At 52.4% G+C, this 21,840-nt stretch overlaps 1 protein-coding gene across 2 annotated transcripts in view; it reads right to left on the bottom strand.

Annotated features, from left to right (window-relative positions):
* The window catches only part of DAAM1 (dishevelled associated activator of morphogenesis 1), a 95,646-nt gene extending 74,090 nt beyond the window's left edge, over window positions 1–21,556 (bottom strand). The window contains exons 1-2 of one of the 2 annotated variants that reach the window (XM_039383317.1): window positions 21,367–21,556; window positions 1,641–1,739 (exon numbers count right to left, since the gene is read on the bottom strand). The gene's annotated coding sequence lies outside the window, so the exon portion shown is untranslated. The remainder of the gene's footprint in view (window positions 1–1,640; window positions 1,740–21,366) is intronic. The other variant, XM_027711773.2, reaches the window with a different exon arrangement.
* Window positions 21,557–21,840: the final 284 nt, after the last annotated feature.

Raw genomic sequence — 21,840 nt, 5'->3', positions numbered from 1 at the left:
AGCAGCCAGACTGGCAAAAGTCAAGAGATGGATGGTCTGGAGTGATGAGGAGCACGGGGAGAACTGGAAGGGCTTTTTGAAAGCATATGGCCACCAAGCTGCCCCTCCCATGACCCAAAGTCGACAGGGGGACATTCTTTAAAGAGAGATGGGGACAGGAGGTGGCTCCCGCCACAGAAAGCAGCACAGAGCATTCACACGCTCCAAAGTTATTTAAAAGCCAAATGAGGCTCCCTAGTGAACACTTAATTTAACCGAGCAACTTCTAAGGCACCAGGCAAATGAGCCACGTCACCTCCTTTTCCTCCCAGTATCCGTCTCCACAACTCTGCCCACCTCTCTTCCCCTTTGTGCTTTCACCCTCCTCAACTCCCAGCAGCTCTGCTCCTCCTCCCCACCTCTCACTCTGCCCAAACTAAACAGACCTGCAAAAGGCTGAGTGAAGCAGGCAGGCACACACCAGTAGGATGGGGATTAGAGACCTGCCACCCCCTCCAGCATCCCTCACTGTGGCTGGAGGGACCATGCCGGGCAGGAGCAGTGGCTGTGCTGCACATCACACATTCCCAGCGCTTCAAGAGGTGTTGTCTGAACTTCCACCAGCTTTCCAGCTGGGTAAACATCAAGATAAAAATCAGGTTGACAGGCTTTCTTAAGAATATTTCCATCAAATCGGACTTTTCCCACCTCCACACACACCGGAGCAGAAAGTGCAAGGGCCACCAGCAACCCAGTGCTGGCTGTGACAGCTGCCACGTCAGTCCCAGAGGGGACAGAGGATTTGTCAGCATCTCTCCAAAATGTTGCTCTGGAGCTGGGTGAGGCGGACAGGACGTGGGAAACATGCCCAGCAGAGTCCAACACATGACCCATGACTGTGGCTCATCTTTACTCTTACAAAAAAACGCTGAGAGAAGACAGACTTCAACCTCAGCCTTCACGCAACAGCATTTCCCTGGGTCTAGTGAAGCCACCAAAGACCTGCAGATCCCACTGGTCCCACCCTGTCCTCATCATGGCCCCCTCCCTCTCATGAGCTTCTCCCAGGGAAGGAGAGCAGAGCCCAGTGAGGCTTCCCAGCCATCCCATCCTCCTCTGCAGTGATTTTCTGTGTCTTTCTCCTCTCCCGTCTATGTTAGAGATGGGAAGAGTGTGCATCACCAGTCCCCCTTCCCAAACCAAACATGCAAATACAGGCTGAAAAAACACCCAGTTTCCAATCGTGGTCAACTTACAGTGGTAACTAATTTCCAGACAGAGCTGTGATTTTTATAATGGATACCACTGGGTTAAGGAGTCAAAGCCATAACCGTACGAATGAAAGCAAAAGCCCTTTATTTCTGTAAGGCCATTTTTTCCCCCCTCCTCCTGGAATGACAGGGAGTAATACAGCTCTTGCCAGTTTACTGAGGTATACACCAAAGCTTGGCTGAAAGCAACCTCATTAAACTGGCTGGGTTGTCCAGCACCAGTCCAAACACACAGTCCTCTGATCACCACATGACGGGCTGGGAACCAAAGGCAACTCACAGTTAAACCCGTGACAATCAGGAAAAATCCTTACAACCCCCCCCCAAGCAGAATCCACCAACACCAGCCCCACCCTCCCTGCCTTTTTTTTTATTTATTTATTTACTTACATAAGCAGCATGACAGATAACTTGGAGGAAATCAGATGCTTTAATGATTAAGCGACACTTAGGCAGCGCACTGGAAGGTAAATACGCCCCTTGGAAATCCTGCAACAAAAACAGAAGGTATAAACAGACAGTAACTAATTATTCTGATTAAATCTTGGAAGACCTGAAATACCCGACTGCAGCAGAACAAAGCCAACTGTGTGCCGGGGCTGCTCACGAAAATAAAGTCACGCCCTTTTTTAAAAGAATTCACCCAAATAAACCCAAGTGCTTCTGTGTTGTTTTTGTTTGCGTGCATGTTTCTTAAAAGTCTGAGGCGGCCGATAGGAAACCTCTGCCGTACCCTGGAGGGATCCCGTCGCCTTCAGCTAAAATTAGACTTCAAGGGAAGCGAGTGAAGGCGGGTGTCTCCGACCTGCTCCGGCACGGCGAGGCTCCCACCACACGCTCGAGGAGTGGCGCGTTGGGGTTTTTTCCTCCCTTCCCATTGAAACCAAAAAAGAAAGGTGTTTTGGGACTGAAAGAAATTAAGGAAAATAAATAAATGAGGGGTGCTCCTAAGGAGAGGGGAAAGGGCAGCAGGTCTACCCCGCTGCCAGGCTCGGAGGGATCCGAGCCAGGAATGGGATGTGGGCAGGTGAGGATGCAGCTGAGCCACAGGGACCGGACAGGATGTAATAGGATTGCTCAACATAGCAGTGAGAGGAACTGGCAAAGCCCACCAGCAGCTCATCCACCATTGTGGATGCAGAGTAAGGCACTTGCTTTATTGTGGCCCACAATACCAGCACCAGGAGCCTCTGTTACAGCAGACGGCATGCAGGATAAGACAAGGGGATGTGCTCAGGAGACATTCCTGTACTCTCTTTGCCTTCGAGGAAAACCATCATTTTCCTCCGCCCCTTCTCTCTGCCCTCCCCCCACCACACTAAATGCCAGTGGAGCTCAGGGGAATATTTAATCTCAAACCTCAGTAATCAATCAGTTCACCCTCACGCATGAGAAAGAGTCACAGCGGTAAGCACCAAATCCCATTTCCATCCAGCAATACGACGGTTTAATTACGTACATAACAATTTCCCTTTTAACATAAATCCCGAGCAGATCCAGGCAGCCTCCAGGTTGTGGGTGGAGAAGGACACGGTGATGAGGAAGAACACGGGGATGGGGAGGAAGAAAGGGAGGAGAAACCATTATGGCAGTTATTTAAAATGACAACTTTATACAGCTGCTCCAGTTTGCCGTTGGCACAGCGATGCTCTGACCTTGCGTTTGCTGTCCCAGAGGATGGGCAGCAAGCCCACATCCAGCCCTGCCACCAGAAGCTGCATCTGTTTCATCCCAACACAGCGGCAACCATGCAGGAAAAAGGGTATGGAAAATGCAAGATGGGCACACATGGAAAGGCCTGCCCAGGCTGTGATACAAATAACAGCAAAGGAGTCTCTCCGCCAGTACAGTGAGACTTACTCCAGAGCCTGTTCACATCAAAGGGAGGCTTTCTAGCTGAGTCTGAGCAGGTTTGGGATCACTCCCTGCCAACACCTGTTATTTCCAAGCGCAAGAATGGCCGGACCAGCAGGACCATCACACAGCTGCCAGTGCAACAAGTAGGCAGCTGTGAGCAACATCCCTCCTTCACCCAACCAGACCAGTCCCGAGGGGCATAGCTCACAAACAGCCATGCTGAGATATATACATATAGTTTTTAAATATAAACACATGCACAGACTTTTCTAATATACAGGAACAAAAGAGGGGACACCCCACTGAAACCCCATGTGCAGCTCCGCTGCGCTCGCAGCGACGAAGGAAATGAGAAGCAGAGGCCAGGCACACACCCACTTTGCCGTGGTGTGTTTTGGCTCTGGGAACGTTTCTGGATTCTCCAGCATGAGCTTTGACCTCCAAGAGATGCAAAATCGCCTCGCAGCCTCTCTGGAGGAGGAGTGGAGGGGTCTCTGGGAGCTCAGCCAGGCAGGTGGAATGGGATGGAGAGCTGGGCTCCAGGTGCTCACAGCAACAGCTGGCCCTAGTCCACGCCCCACCAGCTCAGAGATCCCCAAACCACCCACTGTGCCACAAGAATGTGTCAGGAACAACCCCAAACCCACAGTGCACAGAAGAAAGCAAGGTCCCCTCACAGGTCTTGGCAGCAGGATGAGCCCATCCATGACCACAGTTCCAGCCTCACCAGCCCACAGTGCTCAGACAAAACAAGGAAAACAAGCTCGGGAGTGGAGCTTTGACTCCTCTGACTTTTCTGTGGGTAGCAGAAATGTGTTTCTGAATCCTCTTTTTTCAGGCAGATCCAGTGACAGGCTTTGTAAACGAACGTGCAGTGCTTTCAAGGGGCTTACAAAAGCAGCTTTTGGAAGGGGAGGCGGCATGGAGCAACTGGAACTCTTCAATTCCTCTTAAGAGGAAGCATCACATGGAGATGTGAAAGGGAAACCTACCTGTAACCCAGATTCCTGCACTGTGGTCTCCTTCAAAGGCTGATGCTCACTCCTCTCCTTTTTTTTTGGCTTCAGTTTTCCCAAGATCTGTAACATCAGGAACCACTTGGCACAACAGACCAAATCCTCAAACTCCACACACAGGGAAGCTCTTGCCCTTACACCCTCCCTGATCTCTTTAGCCCACACCAGGAGGTGCACAATTAAGACAGATCAGGCACCATTAGACACCGGCAGCATGTTTCCAGAGGCTCCGGCTGTATCCCCATCCTCTCCTAAAGAGCAGAACTTCACAGTGCAATTCAGGACAGAGACACTCCGTGAAGTATCTAGAGCAAATTAAACCTCCCAGGCACAGCAGCAAGCATGGATTTATTGATTCATGGAAAACGTCCTTATAAATTACTTCATTCAGATCAACGGGACAAGACAAAACGAGGACTATCCTCAGCAGCGAGAGGTTGCAGTGCTATCATTTCAGTCCCTCATTCTAGAAGAAAACACTTTTTCAGAGCAGACAGATCTTACAGGACTTCAGAGGGCTGGCACAGGATGATACAGAGGCCAGTGAGGATCTGTCACATCTCACCTGGTCCCCACCTCTCTGCCCCACAGTAGGCAGAGACAATGGATGATTTTTGCAAGTAGGCAAAAATGCTGCTTGACATCAATTTCACATCTGCAGATGCTCCATCCACACCTGCTTGTTGGCTTACACAGGGCTGCAGTCACTGGGTGGGATGGAACACACAGGGGATGCCTCCAACAGCATCCTGATCACTGCCCCAGCCACCCCTCCAGCACTTGCTCACCATGGGACAGGGAGGTGGGACTGCCTGCCCGGTGAGATGTGGCACAGATCCATGCACATCTCTCCTGCATGTCCTCCTCCAGCCCTGTGAAGCTACACTAGAAGTGACTGCTCTGAAAGTGATTTCTCATGGAGAATGGGGCTCCCAAATGTTGCAGCTTCTTAATATCATCTGCTTCTCTTGCTAATGATGGTTTAATACGCTTTCATCAAGCTCAAACTCCCTTCAGGGCTACCTGTGGTCTGGATCCAGGATGCTGAGCCAAGGCTAAGGCCATTTTCTGCAAGTGTTTATTCCAGTGGTTAAATGCAGCTAATAAATAAATAAATATCCAGATGTACTTGTGCCCTGTTCAGGACTGCACACATCTGTATTTTGCTTCCAGGCATGGGCTGTTTGCTGAAGAGCTGCTGACTGCCCACCACCATCCCCCTGACAAAGCAATATACACTTCCATTTGATAGTTTCTTGATGAAGAGGAGAGAGGAGCGTTCCCATTCCCCAGCACAAAGCACTTCCCCAGCTTTTATGCACTTGCAGCATTCCCCCACACCCTCATCAGTCAGACCATGGTCAGGCACTGCCCTTCCACCACGGGGTCAGCAGCAGCCCTGGTCCCAAACTGCCTTTTACAAGAGTGGGCGCAGCTACTCACAGCTCAAAATGCTTTCCACAGCTCCAGATCACCTCCTGGGATCAGTTCCCGGGTTCCCTATCTTCAGATCATCTCCTAGTTTTTCAAATCAGTGCAAATTTGAGACACACTTCAAAACACCATCAGCGAAGATGCTGAGTCACACGGTTGGACGCCTCCAGGATGGTACCCACAGAAGTCTTCTAGGAATGCCTCTGCCTCCCGTGAACTCCCCCGCTGGAAACATTAAAACTACAATTATTGCAGCAGATTAATAAAGAGTACAGCATCTCTGGCAGCAATCTGAGGCAGGGACTCTCAGCAGCAATGAGTTCAAGCTATCAGGGCACATGGGCACACACAGCTGTGTTTGTGGTCCCCCAGTGATCCCAGTCACCTACGCCCCGCCACGCTGCCTCACCCGTTCCCCAAAACACACCCCATTTCCCCAAGCACTGATTAGTATTTTGATAAATAAACGTGTCTCATCACATCTATTCACTTAACTCGCCATCGAGGGGTTGCCATTCCCACGTGCATTGGCTTTGCAGGATAAAATGCTAATGGGTTTCACAGCTCCGGTGTGATGTGGTCCCTCGCCTCCTCACAGCCCCAAGGGCATGGCTCCTGGCACCCCAACATCCTCCTGGTGTTCCAGCATCCTCCTGGCTCATGGAGCAGGAACTGCTGCTGTGGATGAGCCATCTGCCTCCACCCTGCTATTCTGCGTCTGGTGGGGAGAAAATGGTCCCTTCACTTGGTGAGAATTTAAAACATTAACGGGCTTGCACCACTGCAGTGTTTGCAAACGTCCCCTTGCAGCAGATGAGCTGTGCATGGCACTGGGGGGCACAGGTGATGGAAACAGAGGGTGCCAGCTGCCACTCACAGCTCTTGGGGTTACAATAAATAACACTGCAGTGCCCAGAACTGAGAGTTGGGAAGGCTGCAAGCTCTGTCAGCCCTTCCCAGCACAGATGAGAGGGAGAGTGAACTGGCATGTGTGCTTTGTGCAGGTCCCTACACCCTGGCTGATGGGTCCAAGCACTTTCTGGTTGCTCTTTCTCAGAAATCACCCTCATTGTGAATATCTTTGAGGCCAGGCACAGCAGCATTGGGGACTATCGCTCTCCACTGCAGTCCTAAAATGCTGCTGTGGCACAGCCCAAGAGCATCCCTGAGCACTGCACGCTTCCTTCAGCTGCTGGTATTGAAAAGTGAGGAAAGGGGAGGAAGCAGGAGAAGGAAGGGGAAGACTCGGTCCTATGGGCTTTTAATAGGCTTGGGGTTAGACCAGCACTGGTAAGCTGTGAACATCCAGCTGAGTTGGGCACTGCATGACCTGGAGCTGGTGCTGGGAAAACATCAAACATCCCACAAGCTCAGGTGAGAGACCACCCTGCTGCTTTGCCCAGATATGAGGCACCCTCCCTGCTCCTCTGCCCGTGCCAGGGGTTCAACTAACACCACAACCCAACTAGGAGCATCACATGCTTCCCCTCAGTTGCTGCCTGTGCACACTGAAGTAATACAGAACAGTCAGTGTCAAATAGGAATATACCCATTCCTTCACTCACAGGAAATCACTTAAAATGGCAAAGAGGAAAGGCAGAGTGTGGGGCTGGAGCCAAGCCCAACAAACACTGCAGGGATGGAGGGGCAGAGGACATGCCACCACCTGCTGTGGCTTTCACCCTCAGCGGGGGACCTCCTTCCAACAGTACCTGTGGGAACACCTGTGCTTTCAGAGTAGCCCATTGAGGGCAGGGAAGTGAGTTCTCATCTTTCTGAGCTGAAAACTCGCCCTATGGTGGAGTGCTGCTCTGCTCCTGAGACGCCAGGAAAGCACAAACTGCCCTGCCCCTGGAGACCAGAGAGTTCTCTGCTTCTCTGAACTAACAAATTTGACACAGAAGCCAAGGAGCTGATCTTTCAAGGGTAAACCTGATTTCCCCTACTTTTATCTAAAATTTGGAGCAGGCACTGATCTCTTCTCTCTGGTGACTAGTGATAGGACTCAAGGGAACGGCATTAAGCAGTGTCAGGGGAGGTTTATTAGGAGGTTGGATATTAGGAAAAGGTTCTTTACTCCAAGGGTAGTTGGGCACTGGAAAAGGCTCCCCAGGGAAGTGGTCACGGCCTGACAGAGTTCAAGGAGCATTTGGACAACATTCTCAGGCACATGGTGGGATTCTTGGGGATGGTCCTGTGCAGGGCCAGGAGTTGGACTTGATTATTCTTGTGCATCCCTTCCAACTCAGGACATTCTATGCTTTTATGATAATTTTCCTTCCCTCTCCACCTGTAAGCCAAATCAGGGATAAAGCAAGTCAGTGGCTCATTATTTTGGACCACAACGAGATATATATTTTTTTCTTTTTAATTAAAGGGAAACTCATTAACTCAAACACTTCAATCAGCTTAATTATCCCAATCCAGGAGTTTGCTGTTGTTTTTGGTTTTTTGGTTTGTTGTTTTTTTTTTTTAAATAACAGAAGCAACCATCTCAGGGAGGTAAAACACCCATTTCCCCCAGAAGCCCCCCCACCAGCTGTGGCTGCAGCCATCCAGGCTCTTCCCAGCATGCAGTGACAGAGGAGTGTGAGAGTGCAGTGGGCCAGCACTCCACACCACACCACCAGCACAGAGGTGGATAAGAGGGTTAAATCCAGCTGCTCAGAGATAAGCAGGCCAGCAAACAGGGAATAGAGGTTTTCCAGCCTCCAGCAAATACCTGCACAAGGCACTTGCACGGCTGACACTGGGTATTTAACTTGGGATTTGCCAATATTGGAGACCCTGATGCCACATTTCACTAATGCTCTCCTGAAGAACTGCTTTCTTGGCTCCTCTGAAGCCTGTAAAAGAGAAGGCTGAAAAGATAAAGCAACTCCTGGCCTTGAGGCTGGCACCCTGGGGAAGATGCAGCAGCCCTTTTTAACTGTTGTTGGGATTTTTTGGCCTTTTGAGGATTCTTGTAGGGCCAAACACAGAAGAATCTGAGATGCTGTCTCACACAAGACAAACCTCAGGAGATAAAACAACCAAAGACTCCTGCAGCAGCTCTGGTAGAGCAACCACACAGCCAGACCAGGGTGCAAACAGGCATCCCACAACACACACATGGCCACAACTTCCTGATCTTAACCCCAGGCACATAAATTCCCAGGTGGCACCTTTGGATTAATACATTACATTTCACCACTGGCATTTAATCTCCCCTTTTGCCTTCCAAGACTAAAACTACTTCCAATTTCTGCTCCAGCTGACCAACAGCTTTTTATTCCTCTTGCATCCAGAAATACTAAACTGCTGCATCTGGGAATTCTGCAAAGATGGAGAGGGCCCTCTTCTCTGTGCTGAAGCCACTAGCCATGCCCAGTAGCTGCAGCACCGCCACTAAACTTTAAAACCTGTCAGGCAGTGGAAAGCTTATGGCTATGCTGGAAGACCTAGTGCTTCCAAAATCTGCATCACACAGGTCCCCAGAGCTGGAGACCTCCATGGAGCTGCCCATGGAGCATCCCACACCTTGGCTGTGGTCCAGATACAGGTAAGCAGGAGAGAGCAACACCAGTTTTGGCCGTGGGATGCCCCATCCTGCTCCCCTCCCGGCTCCATTTGGAGGCAGCCAGCCGCATCCCGTGTCACTGCGTTTTGCATAATCAAAAAGGAGTTTAGCCTCCATAACCACAACCCAAAGGGTATATTTAGCTCAACTGGAAAACAAAGGAGATTGGGTCCACCGCAGATTAAATTAGCCGGGCCTGCTTACGCCAGGAGCGCCTGTCTGCCATCCACCACACCTCCCACGGGTTTATTCCTGGCTCCACGATTCAGTGGTCCCCCCGCGGAGGAACGGACCTGCTCCGTGAAAGCACTGAAAAGGAAAATACACAGCAAAGAGGTGGAAGAGTGGGTCCAACAGGTTCCCAAAGCCTTGGGCAGGAGGACACAGACTCGCAAGGGTTTGCATCACCCGTCTCGACCGCGGAGCCACGGCACGGGATGAGGTGCAGGAGCCCATGTGGTGCTGCACCTCCTGCAGTCCACAGGGAGGAAGAGGATGACAGGGGACAACAGGGGACCCCCTCAAACCGCCCAGAGCCCAGCTCCAGTGTGCCCCCTGCACACGGGAGTAGGGCGAGGACATTTCCCTCATGGTCTTCAGAACCTTTTCTTTGCTTAAGATCTGCCTCCCAGGTAGAGCCTCATTTTTCCTGCCTAATTTCCATTGATATAATTTCATCCCCCATCTCCTTTGCTGCCGTCTCACGCAACTCAAAGACGCAGTCAAAGATGTGGTTATTTTTACATTTTCCTCCCAGGAGATGGTATCTCCACGGGGCACGGCTGCCATGCCACATCAGATCACTGCACCCAACCGGCTCAGCCCCACGACAGCAGGATGAAGTCTGGGGGACACCCTGCCACCAGGTATTTTTCTGTCTCACTGGCATTAAAACTCCCCAGCTTTTCAGTCAAGGGCATTCCAAAAAAAAAAAAAAAGAAACAAAACAGCCCCAGTCCTGAACGTAGCAAGGTGCTGTCCCAGCCCCTCTCACCACAGCCCCCACCCAAGCACCAAAACCATCTTTCAGTCATCCCAGTTTTAGATTTTTCTATGGCTTTTTGCATTTTTCATGGGACCCTGCAAGGCAACTTGCCTCCCCTGGATCCAGGTCTTTGTGGATTCACGATTTCCAAATTGATCCAAATTTACCCAGCATAGGAAGGGACTGGGTTTGGTAATCAATGCCAAGACACTGAGGTCCACAAGATGACCATTCTTGACCTGGCACATGGGCTTCAGCATGACATGGATTGTCTTTAGACCCACATCTCTTACTGGGCACTGGGAGAAGAAAAAAAGCAGCATTCTCACAAATAACCTAAGAGCTTTTGGAATTTATAGAGTGGGGAGACGGAAAGCAAAGTGTGGGGCATGCAGGGAGAAGCTGGTTTGTACACCCCTGGGAGAGGACAAAGAAGGGCAGCAGGATGGTCTCCTGCATGCTACAGCAGCTACACCCTGCAAGTTCACCCAGTGTTTTCCTTTCCTCCTTCCCTTGAGATCACTCTCACCATCATTTGTCCATACCAGCAAAGCCAGGAATGCAGGGAAGAAGGTATCAGGCTGTGCACAGCTTGTCTGTACTTACTTTACAAATAAAAGTGATCACAAAAAATGTTTGCACCCTGAAAGGAATCCTAGTACCCTTCCCCCTCCTACACCTCCCAAAGCAGAGCACAAATCCAGCTGCTCTGCAACCTTATCTTGATGCAGAAACAGTCTGGGACAGAGATAGAAGGGTTCCCCGAAGGCACGGCTTATTAAAGGCATCTTTACTTAGTAGGTTCTCTTCAAAAAGGCCGCACTGAAGCGCCGTTCCCGGACTGGTTTTCATCACGGCAGCAGCAAACACCACTCAGGCAGGGTCCCCAGACTGGTCATGCAATGTGTGCCCTTGCAAAGCCACAGGCTTTTTTCCAGGCTAAAAAGCAACCCAAGACCAGACAGATACACCCAGGCCAAGGCACTTTGGGGGACCCACAACTGAGAGTCACGAGGAGCTCCCAAACACGCCCTGCTCTCGCCCCAGGGATATTACAGGAATGGGGACCAGCACAGTAATGAAGTCCACAGGATGTTCCCTGTTTATCCAGCAGCTTTTCCTCCGACCCCACGCCCGCTACCGCAGGAGATTGCACACTTGCAGTCAAATGCTCCTAATCCCAGGTTTCAAGAACCGGAGCTACAAAACAACCACACAAAGAGGCAGCAGTTCGCACGCATCCCGGGAACCTCCCCGCAGCCAACGCCTCGCTTGTTTATCCAACACGCGATCTTTCCACGTTCAGCTATTTTCATCCCACCCTGCTATTAATGGATGCAGAAGGCGGTTGGGTAAGGCTGTTCGACAAAAATCTCATTTAGAGATCAAGACAAGCTTAATTGGTTTCTAGCCAGACCTGCACAAAGATGGGTTACTCCACAAATACAGTTGCTAATCTGCCCATTATACTCCCTAAGCTCCCACCCACAAAGAAAAAGAAAATAAAGCAAAGATGCACAAAGGAATGCAGGATTTTGAGGGTGTTACTTCCAGTGAGGAACACATCACAAGTGATGAATTCTGCGAGAACAAGGGCATTGCTTTTCATTGAAGGAAAAGGATAACAAAGCAGTAAACAAAATAACAACAAAAAGACCTAACATAGATTAAATCTGCATTTTCCACAGGCAATCCACAGCCATTTCGGGTTCTTGAAGAGCATTTCCAGCAGCTATTGTTTCTGTGGGCAGAGAGAAGCAGGGGAAAAGCTTACACGGCCAAGGAGACATCACGTCACAAGTGACAGAGTAGAAAGGATGGGGAACCTCGTGATTAAAAAGCACAGGACTGAATCCCTGGAGAGCTGAATTCACTTCTGAACTTGGCTGTAAAAAAAAAAAATAAAAAAAAAATCGCGAGTTTCCTGTATGATCACATCCCAGATGATTTATTCAAAACCTGGTGTTGAAAAGCAAGGGAGGGGGAGGAAGCAGGAGGAGGAAGGGGAAGACTCGGTCCTGTGGGCTTTTAATAGGCTTGGGGTTAGACCAGCACCGGCAAGCTGTGAACATCCAGCCGAGCTGGGCACTGCATGACCTGGAGCTGGGAGAGCACCAAGCATCCCTCGAGCTCAGGTGAGAGACCACACGTCTGCCAGATGTGTGTCATGGGCTCAACGAACTCCACAGCCCCACCAGCAGCATCCCACAAGCTTCCGTAACGCGGTGCTCCGAACAGAAACACAGCCATGTGGAAAATGGAAAGGTTAGGGATTATTTCCCCGCTTGGAGCTACACAAGAATTTAGAAACAAGAACATAAAGCTGTCCTCCAAATGCAGTGTATTATAAATTAGACAACAGCCCGGTTCCAGCACGGCAGAGCAGCTGCAGCGGCGGCACAGGTAGAGGAAGGCGATGAAAGGGTCGTTTGGTTACAACCTTCTCTGCTTGTGCAGCAGCCCAGGACTCCCAGCTCCAGCTCACAAGGCCTGTTTATTTTCCCGAAAGCGAGCCAATTCTGCTGGGTGGGAAGCGCTGCACCCAAGGGAGAGCTGAGCTGCGGATCCTTCGGCAGGACAGAGCCAAAAACAAGGCCAGCACCGGAAAGGGTGGCTGTCATGTGTTTTGGACCTTTACAGCAATGTCCCTTGAGCTCCAGAGCATCTTTGCAAGGGCCTTTTGCAGCAGGCGGGTTCACTACAGCGCAGAGTCACAGAGGAGTTTTTCCAAGACCTTCCTCAGCCACATCGGGTGCTCACAGATCCAAGGCTTGGTGAAAGCAAAGGACAGCCCGGTCCCTGGCCTTGGACAAGGGCTTCCAGCCACGGAGATACAGAGCCGGTCCTGTCCCAAAAAGCTGCCGTGGGAACCCCAGGGTGAACAGATTCAAACTTTTCCTTTCAGCAGCGAGACAAGCTGTAATTAGCATCACCAAGTCCAGCCCAGGGGCTGGGTAAGGACAGCCCCGTGACATTATCTGACAAGGTGACTGTTGCATGTGTTTTCCTTGGCTTCTCTCCCCCCCCCCGGTTAAATGAGCAGTCATTTTGCACGGGTGTTTTTGCCCCCACTCCATGTTGCCCGGAGTCAATTTCCCAGAGTAAGGACATGCATTTCAAAACACACTGTAACAGCCCATTGCCACAGCTGGAGCTCGGCTCTTGGAATCCTCAGGGATGGGTCCCTCCTCAACTGTCCAACACCCCCATGGCATATCGGGGGTGCCAGGCCTCAAAGTCACAGTCTCATGCTGCCTTCCATCAAAATGAAAAACATAGTCCAAAACACAAGGCAAAGGGAAAAAAATAAGAACATGAGGCAACAGAGCTACAGCTGCAAGACACATCATCACCACTGCCTCACACGTCTCTCACCTAGTTCAGCCTTATCCCCCGAGCAAAACCAACAGAGCTTCCTCTGATGCAACCACAAGCGATCCCTTGGAAATAAATTCAGAGTATTTTGAGGTTAAAGTCCCTCTTTAATCTCTTTTTCTCATGCTGAAAAATGTCATGTGATAGGATAGCTTGAAAAGCCTGGATATAAGGTAAGTCCTGGTGTGCCAACTAAGGGAACGGCACAATTTCACCACTAGGTAACCCAAATCACAGCCCCGTCACACATCACTGCAGTTTGAACACAGCTATCGCCACTGCATCAACTAAGAAATGACAAATTTTCTTGAACCCAGTGAATGGAAGAGCAGCATTTAATGCAAATGTAAATAGAGAAAACATTGAGCATAAAGGCTTACTTCCAGCCCCAGTCCCAAAAGCAGACTCACTATAGGGATTTCAATATTTGGCATGCTCCAAAAATTTTCCTCAACATCTTTTTGCTCTAGGTGATGGCTAGAGGTTTCCCATGGCTCCACAGCCACCTGATATTTCACATGCAATTTGCCAGGCAGCACTCTCCATGGAAAAGGAGATGAAGGCCATAAATGGATCTGAGTCATCCCCGGAAAGCTTCCAGTCTCTTTGCAGGATGTCTCCAAAGTGCTGGAACGAGGAGATGGCACATGGGCTGAGGTCTGAAAACCAATCTCTCAGACCTAGAGTGCTTTGGTAAGCAAATGGCTTACATAAAATATCTGTCAGAACACCCATTTGAAGCACTGGCTGTTGTAAACAAGGTTGCTCCAGAGGCACCAGGGATTAGCACAGTTCAAACAGTCCTTGGCGTGACTTACCGGAGCACCCAGGAACAGATTTGCAAGTTCAGCTTTTCTCCTGCCTGACGCTCACCCAGCACCACTGAACAACACCAAAGCTCCAACAGCCTGCCATCTCCTACAGGGAGGCTGAGACACAGGGATAGGGGTGGCAGAAGCCCTGTGCTCGATCACAGGACCTGACTGGAAGGAGAAAACCCAAAGAGACATCACCGTGGGGCTGCTTTTTTCCCATGTAGCTGGAGGAGATCCAACACCAGGCTGTTCGTGAGCAAGCTGGGCAAGTATCCCTCAGCAGAGGCACGGCAGCCCAAAGTTATGCATGGGATATGCAAGGAGAACAATGCCAAGCAAAACAGGGCAGCTGAAAAACACCAGGCACCCAAAAGGTTTACCCTGATATTAAGGCAGAGAGCAGCCTCTCTTCCCTGCACTGGGCACACAGCCACAGCCAAGACACTCCTAGTGCCTTGGGGGCAGAGGGAAGGAAACCTCAGTAAATGAAGTGTCCTTTGCATTTGATTCCTGTGAAAGCCAGGCATGGCAAGGGGATCCACCTTCCCATCTGCATCTCACCCATCCTCAACTCTAGCGAGAAGGTGCTGTGGTTTCCAGGAGCAGCAGAAGCTCCCATGAAACAATGGGAGCACGAAGGGTGACTGGAGTCACGGGAGAGAAAGCTTTACACAAACAGATTTACAGTCACTCACATCCACATAAGCATCCTTGAAGGAAGCAGCTGCACCGGACCGCAGCTGACGCAGACTCTCCAGGATGGCACACACGAGTTCACAGCTCCTCCGAGTGCTGTTTATTTAGAAGATACTGAGACCAAGCGCGGAACAGGCACCTCCAAAAAACCCTACCTCACGACTGGGTGAAAGTCAGATGGATGTGCAGCTTCAGAGAGCCGCCTCAGAAAGGTCTGGACAAAAGAAACACTGAGGAGCAGCAGCAGGGCAGACCCACCACAGCCTAAGCTCTATGTCATGCAACACATCGGAGCCAGAAAATGTCCCTCTGCGCTGCCTCCGCTTGCCATAGCAAGCAATCCATCTTGCTTGTTCAGGGCAAGGAAAACGGTCTCTGGACTGTTCCTCCATCCTCCTCCTCCCTGCTGGAAGACCTGCTAACAGAGTTTGCCTGTAAAAGGCACCAAGCTGCTAGAAAATCACCTGAACAGCACAAAACATTGTGGGTCTTTCGGCTCCCTTAACACACTCTCCCTCTTACACCCCAGACCTGAGTGACTGCAGATCCCATGCCAGAACAATGCCCCGTTGCATCCCCCATTTCCACACTCCAGTGAAGTGTACTTTTCACAAGTACCATCCCCTCCTCCCAGCCCACGCAGTGCCTCATGGGCACAGAGCATAGGCCCGGCTCCCCTGCCCTGCAGCCTCAGCGTACCCACAGTTGCGTTCCTGTCCAAAAAGTGTGTGCACTTTCCTGCTTGGTGACAGTATACACTCAAATGCTACAACCTCAGAGATGCCCTGCTCTCTAGAAGGGAAGGCAAGCTGATCCTCACTCCTGCAAAGCATGTAAGGAACCAACACCCTGCAGAACCTTCCCCAAAAGCTGCCAATCTCCATAGCTCAGTTTTGCATATTGGTACAGAGCCCAGCTGCTGGTGTTTCACACACCACCCCCCCAGTCAGCCTCTGAATGGCACAGTTTTGAATTGCTTCCTCCTGCCACAGTGCCCCGGGGCAGGATCTGCCAGCAGCCCAGCCCATCGCCACGGGAGACAAGATGAAAGCCCCATGAGAAAGGCGAGCAGCAGGGAACACCAGGAGATCCCACTGCATTCTGCTCTGCTCCTCTGAGGATGGGCACAGGTCAGGTGGATTAATTGGGTCCTTCCCCTCTCTTTATCTCACCCATCTCTAGCTGCTGCCAAGTTGTTTTGAGCTCTGGTGTGGCTGCTTTCCACCCAGGGCCCAGCACAAAAAAAGGGACAAGGAGCCTCAGTACAAAACCCTTGGCAACAGTCCAAAATCCAGAGGTCAGTAATTGGGTCACTGGGTTCAGCTTCTGAAAACCATCCCTTCAGGAGGTGTGGTAAAAGCAGGAACAGCCGCCTTCACCACTGCAGCCAGAGCCGGACGCTCCTGCGGCTCCTCCACCGCACCCTCCACACCTTATTCCATTTACCCTCCCATAAAAGCACTGGCACACTGACAGAGCAGCCGGGAGAGGGAGAGCCCTGACTTCCACACAGCTTCACTGCGTTGCACAGGGCAGACATGACTCAGGTAAGCAGCACGTAGGTGAGAGCGCATCGCTATGCAATGCTCACCCCGAGGAATGCAGGAGGGAAACATGAAGCCACTTGTCTGGCACGGCAAACAACCCTTCAATCATCCGCCAGGCCCTGCAAGTGCCGGGAAGCTCAGCACTCCGGGTTGGGAAAGATGAGGATGTCTCCAACCAGAACGCACCACCTGTTACCAACCGCGCTGCAACGCGCTGCTGTGCTTCCTCCATGCCCACTCCATGAGAGCTCCAAAAACACGTAAAAGAAGAATCCAAACACCAGCAAAGCAACTGGCGGGTCCTCCAGGAAGGCAAGGCTCAAGGAGCAGCCCCGCTCTGGTGGCTTGACATTTCCCCACTGCCGTGATGACCAGCTGGCGTGCGCCACGGTGGGTGAGAACGTGCCTGTCCACCAACGCTGCCCTTCCAGTGGGTCAAGGCAATGTTTTGAACACAGACTCTCAAGGCAACTCAGCCCATGAGGCGTAACACTTCGAGTAACTTACTGAGTCACGGTAACACTGACTCATCAGCGAGTGTCTCTGCGCTGGGCAAACCCATCCATTTGGCTGATTTTAGGAAGAGGCCATGAGCAACCTCCTCGGTCAGGTGCTCCAAGCAGCACAAGCCTCTTCCATTCAGCAAATTTACAACAAACAACAAAGGGCTGGGGCTGAATGCAGGAGGGAGCACGAACAGGAGGGGGTTATCAGAGATTCAGGTGGAGCGCACAGAGGTTGCTCCAGACCTGGGCACAGCGTGGGAATTCCCTTGGGAATGACCCCACCCAACCTCACCACGAGGAAAACATAGGCCAGATGTTCAGACAACTTCAGGCGTTAATTTGGTTAATTTGCTGTAATTCAGGTGGCTGGTGTTCAGGCCACACCAATCATGAAACAAAGCGCTGTCAGCTCAGATCATGAAACTCTCCAGTCAACTAACCACGTCTTCATGGTGTGCCAGGCCACTTCTCTCATTTTCATCCCCTTTGGTTTTCTTCTCAGTGGCCACAAAGATCTGAAAGCTTTATGACTCACTGAGCTGAGATTTTCTATGCTACCCCAGTACTCCTGGTTCCTTAGCGTATTCCAAAACCTTATGACACGCCACGAGGGCAGGAGATACCAAGTGCAAATGATCTCCTGAGAGGGCAGGAGGGTAAGTAGGCACCAGCACAGCTTTTCTCCCAGCCCAGTCTGAGGAAGCGGCGGGAGCAAAGAATAATCAAAGGCAAACAACAAATCACAACCAGCAACTGTCAAGGGGCTGAGGAACTTCTAATTTTTGCAATAAATACAAAGTTGGAAATCATAGAATCACAGAAGGAACGGGTTGGAAGGGACCTTAAAGATCATCTAGTTCTAACCCTCATGCCATGTGCAGGGACACCTTCCATTAGACCAGGTTGTTCAAAGAATATGTCATTAAGGATGAGGGAACTAAGGCAATAAGCAGAAGAGCTTCTGCTGGAATATTTAACTACTTTCCAACCCTTTACTAGTTGTTTCTCTCATCCCCTAGTATGGTAAGCATAGAGGGTAAATCTGTATGACTGAGCATCTAGATTAACCAAGACAAAAGTCAGAGTAAGACATTTAGTATTTCTTCCCCAATTTACAGCCCTTTGTTCAGATCAGCTCTTTTTTTTTCAGCATGGTGCTGACGTCTGTTGTGGTGCAGGAGTGAAAAGTACACATATGATTATCTTAAAAGGGAGGGGGGAAAAAATCAATATGGACATGATATGAATTTTATGGCATTCAGCTGCCACGACTTGCAAATAAACAGCTGTCCCAGCAGGTCCATGCAAGCTTAACAGCACAGCAGTAAAACACAAGGCTTTTCTTCCCCTTTTAAAAGGGTTCTACCCGTATAAAAAAGTATATTTTTATAATAAAATAAATTGCAGGTTGAAGAATCGTAGTTAGGTCACACTCAGTTCCAGCAGAACAAGCGCATCCTGCTTCACACGGCCTCACCAGTCACTCCACAGCAGTGGCAGCTTTCTGAAGCCAAGTTAAGATATTTAATTACCAGCATCAAGTCAGAAACCAAAGCGTACAACAAAATCCTCATTTGTGAGCGAAGCCTGCAGAAATGTCGTTGAGCAGGCTTTGGCAATCTCCAAAGCTGACAGCTGGATGGCCTGGCTTATCGACTGCTAGAGCACACACAAAAAAAACCCTCTGAATAGTTGCAGTGCCGAGCAAGCCTTCAAGGCACCCCCACCAGCCTCTTAAAAAGGCTCACAGAAATAGGCAAGCTCCATTTATTAATACTTCAGAGATAAAACTGGCCGTGTAGGAGCAGCTCAGTGCGTGCCTGTGCCGGAGGAGGATGGGCAGAAGACCACCCGCTCTGGGTGGTGCATCCACCAGTATCCCCACTCAACCAGTTCAGGTAATGAATGCAGCAGGTACATTTGCTACCTGTGCACGTGGTGGGCTGCTGCCAAGTGCATCGGCCAAAAACCTTCAGGCATCAGCCCAGCATGGGTGGTGAACGCATGGAAAAGTCAGAGCAGGAAGACGGAGTGAGAGGAGCCACTGGCTGGCTGGCTGACAAACAGTACTTGTGGGAAGCCCATCCGCCCAACAGCTCCATGTCTCCCCTGTGCTGGGTTCCTCAGCTGTGTGACATGACAGCGCGGGAAAAAGAGGAGGAAGAAACCAAAACAAAGCACAGAAGCAAAGGGAGATAAACATGACCCAGTTAGACCGGCTGTCCTCAGCTCCTGCCCGTCCTCACGGGAGGAGCCGGCCCACCGTGGCTGTCCCTTTCCTGCTCCCTTCCGCGCCCCTGCCGAAAACAAAGGGTCAGATAAGGAGCCAGCTCAGGTCAAGACCGGTTTGACTCCGTTTCAAGCCCAGGGGAGCGGATTCAACACTGATTTTACACCTCACCCATCCTGTTTGCCTCCCCGGGGCGGAGGCCAGGACACAGAGCAGGGGGCATGCCTGGCTGGCTGGACCCAAAAACCCCAGGCTGTGGCAGGGCACCACCGGCAGAGCCACACGCCAGCTGAGCACTGGCCAGAGCCAGGAAGCGTCAGTGCTTCCTCCTGTCCCGGTGTCACACAACATTGGGCGGTCGGAGATCCTGGACTTTGGCTTTTGCTTCCTGCTCCCGACAGAGCAGGGGCAGGTCCCGGTGTATGGCCACGGGGAGAGCAAGGTGAGTCAGTCACTCATTAATCGAGGAACAGCAAGGTGGTTGTCTGACCTGCGGGGTTTGGAGGCAGTGCACGCCAAAACAAACCCCAGCGCCCACGGAAAAGGGTCCAGATGTTGCAGGACCCATTTACTCCTAATGAGAATCAAAGAAGGGCAGGCCAGGAATGCCAATACCTTTGGAATATGTTGTTTTCGGCAAGGGAGGATAACGATGTTCCATCACGGTTCACCACGGAGGCATTAATACACACCAGCACCCGGTTTTGCATGCAGTATCAGAATCAACCTCTAGAGAGGGAAAAAAATGAAAAAGCCGGCTTCTCCCTCTGGGTGCTGCCGGGAGAAGCCGGCTGGCTGTACAATGCCGGGTGTCTGCAGTGCTCAGGCCTGGCTGAAACCACCAGAGCAGCCTGTGCCATGGTTTCCCCTCTCTCCAGCACCTGGCAGAGGGGGCTTGGCCACACCCCATGGTCTTCTGCCCACTTCTGATTTCTTCAGGGAACCCCTCGCCCCTGGTTTGGCAGCCCCCCACCCCCCCCAGTTCAAGTGGCTTCTGTCAGGAGGCAGATTATTATCTGTCTGCCTTAAATTAACCTTGATCACTTAAAGATGCAGAAAGCCTGTTTCACACCAGCACCAATGCACGAGGCAGTGCAGCCATCCACCAGCAATGTAGATCCCAGGGATAAAACCCCACTGTGCCAAGCAAGTCAAGATCAGGATGTGACCACAGCCATCACACAGCAACGGCAGTGGGTGCCAACCCCCGAGGCTCCATGCAGCAAGGGAGCAGCAAGGGTCCCTCCTACATGGAGACCCCTGAACTGAATCTCCTAGAATTTTTAGGTGGGTGCAGCCAACGACAGACCCGACCTCCCCACCTGGTTCCTGAGCCACAAACCTGCCTGTACCGAAGCCACAGCCCAACACCGGTACATGCCAAAATCCCACTCCCTCCCATCCCGGCTCCCACACCAGAGCATCGGCTGGACCACAGCACACCCACAGCAAAATGTGTGACACCAGCACCAGCGGCTCGGCACACAGAGGCGATGGAGCAGCCCCAGACTGCTGTGCCTGTGGGGAGGCACTGCAGGGACTGAGACCCCCCAAAACCTGGGCGAACCCCAGGAGGGGCCCTGCGGGTGTGGGAGCCGCCGCAGGGGTGGGAGCCGCCGTGCCAGCCGGCGCCGGGGCCGCAGCAGCCCCCTGAGGCGTTGCCATGGAGAAGGCAGCGCAGCAGCAGCATCCCACATCCCACATCCCACATCCCGCATCCCACGCCCGCGCGTGGGCGCCCCCTGCCCGGCGCCCACAGGGCCGGGCACCGCCCGGGACACACCGGGACAGCGGGGCCGGGGGACACGCCGTGCCCCGGGGCGCTGGGAGCGGAGCGGGGGCAGCGGGGGCCCCGGCACCCCCCCCGAGGCGAACAGCCCTACGCAGCGCCCCGGGCGGAGTGGGACGCGGGCTCCGCTCCCTTCCCTTCCCAACGGCGAGGAAAAGCAGCGAAGCCCCGGCCCCCGCCCCGCTGCCGGCGCTCCCGACCCGCCACCCCGGCACAGCCCCGGGATACGCGAGAAGGGCAACACCCCCCGCCAAAAGCCCCCCGAGGGCGAAAGGGGAGGAGCGCCGAGGGCGCTCGGAGGACTCACCGCAGCGCGGCCGCCGCTCCTGCCGGGGCGGAGAGCTCGGTCCCCGCGGTCCGCCCGCCGTTCCTGCCGGGGCGGAGAGCTCGGTCCCCGCGGTCCGGCCGCCGTTCCTGCCGGGGCGGAGGGCTCGCTGCCCGCGGTCCGCCCGCCGTACCTGCCGGCGCGGCGCTGCGCTGCGCGGCGCGGAGCCCGCCCGGCCCCTGCCCACAATGGGCCGCGCCCGCCCCGCCCGGCGCGGTGGCGTCACCGCCCGCCCGCCGACGGGAGTTGTAGTGACGCGCGGGGCGGGGGCACCGCGCCGGGGGTACGGCACAGGGGGACCGCACTGGGGGTACGGCACAGGGGGACCGCACTGGGGGTACGGCACAGGGGGACCGCACAGGGACACCGTTCTAGGGGCACCGCACCGGGGGTACGGCACAGGGGAACCGCATAGGGACATCGCTCTAGGGGTACCGCGCCGGGGGTACGGCACCG

Source organism: Pipra filicauda, unplaced genomic scaffold (assembly GCF_003945595.2).
Source record: "Pipra filicauda isolate LSUMZ 115617 unplaced genomic scaffold, ASM394559v2 scaffold304_size882533_pilon, whole genome shotgun sequence".
In the NCBI taxonomy this organism is placed as follows: domain Eukaryota; kingdom Metazoa; phylum Chordata; class Aves; order Passeriformes; family Pipridae; genus Pipra; species Pipra filicauda.
This window is presented reverse-complemented; position numbering and strand designations above follow the sequence as displayed.